Source organism: Echinops telfairi, unplaced genomic scaffold (assembly GCF_000313985.2).
Source record: "Echinops telfairi isolate 266 unplaced genomic scaffold, ASM31398v2 ScPeMD7_1713;HRSCAF=2227, whole genome shotgun sequence".
NCBI lineage: Eukaryota > Metazoa > Chordata > Mammalia > Afrosoricida > Tenrecidae > Echinops > Echinops telfairi.
The window spans coordinates 10,522,747-10,524,351 of NW_022105611.1; the positions used below are offsets into that span (position 1 = coordinate 10,522,747).

Sequence of the window (1,605 nt, forward strand, 5' to 3'; positions counted from 1 at the left end):
AAGAAATTTCATTAAATTTGACGTCAAAAGGCTTATCTTTTATCTCAGCTCCATGCTTGACTGTGGGTGTTAGGCTGCTATTAACTTTGAAGAACCTCAGTTCCTTACATTTAAAATTAGGTTGATACAAATTTTCCCCCCATGGGGTTGTACTATGGACCGAAAAAGAGAATGTGATATGCATAGAGTGAAGCTGTCTACAAATGTTATCTCTTCTTCTGTTTGGAGATGAACCGAGCTTCCCTAGAACTCTGAAACACCATGCAGTCACAGTAGAACACTTCCCATCAGGAGGAGCGGGAGTAGGCTTGTGTCCAGGATTGGACACAATAGTATTGAGACCATCAGGAGTTGTTGCTGTACAGTTGTAGTTCTTTCTTCTTGAGCCACCATTTGTGTATACCTGACCGATCCCTTTCCTGGGGAGACTGGAGGTAGCGGGCTTCTGAAACACCAGGACTTGGGTTTCTAGTAGAACACTATCTTAAAAAGCAAGAAGAGAGGAGATGAAGAAGATAATGAGGCAACAGGAATATGGTATATTATTATCTTTTATTTATGTTTTCTTTAATATATCTGAGGAGCCCTGGTGGCATAGGGGTTACACGTTGGGATGCCAACTGCAAGGTCAGCAGTTCAAAACCACCAGCCACTCCTTGGGAAAAAGGCAGGGCTTTCTACTCCCCTAAGGAGTGACAGTCCTGGAAACCCACAGGGACAGTTCTACCCTGTCCCACAGGATTGCTGTAAGCAGGCATCAACTTGATAGCTATGAGTTTGGATAGTTTAATATCTCTGAATAAAGGGTCAGTCTTCTCCCTACAGATAAAACATATCTGTTGTTAGCTTTATTCATAGATACTCGATTTTTTAATATATTGTAAGTTGCAACTACCGTTTGTCCGTTTGTCATATTGTGGCGGCTTGTGTGTTGCTGTGCTGCTGGAAGCTCTGTCACTGGTATTTTCAAATACCGGCAGGGTTACCAAAAGTGACCAGATTTCAGCAGAGCTTCCAGACTAAGAACAGACTGCAGAGGAGGAGTAGGCCATTCATTGAGCTAGAGAAGACTAGCAGTTACATGTAGCTGTTGGTTTCAAGCAGAGGCCCAAAGGATTATCTGCCGGTGGTCTTTGGCAGTTCTGAAACTTCAGCCGAGAATGGCCATTTCCTTTGGAAGAAACATCCCCCAGTTCTCCCTCCAGGTGGGAGAGTCTCAGGAATGATCCAAGTAATGGGTTCTGACAAAGGTTGAGGGACAAAGATCGTTAAATGTGAGGCCATTGCCCAGTCATTTTCTTTCTTCTGTCTTGTTCCTTTCATAAGTGAGTATTATGAGTTAATTTCATGTTTTAAGCTGCAGTGAATGAATTTACGAAGAAGTTAAAAAAACAGAAAGAAAACCTTATGGATAGCATCGGAACATTGTCAGATACTGAAAACCTCGTGACTCACAGCAGAATAATGTCAGATCTAGAGCCAGAAGGTGAGCTCCTCTGGTCAGAAGGCAGCCAACATATGTCTGAGCAAGCGCTGCCTCCTCAAAGTAGTGATGACCATAGTGATGTAGAATAAAGCCTTTAGGAGTAAAGCCTTTGGGATGTT

General features: G+C 42.9%; 1 non-coding gene across 1 annotated transcript; it reads left to right on the forward strand.

Annotated features, from left to right (window-relative positions):
• The first annotated feature begins 1,055 nt into the window (after positions 1-1,055).
• Positions 1,056-1,188, forward strand: LOC115870528. Its single transcript, XR_004046760.1, has one exon. It is a non-coding gene; the product is annotated as a small nucleolar RNA SNORA2/SNORA34 family (small nucleolar RNA).
• Positions 1,189-1,605: the final 417 nt, after the last annotated feature.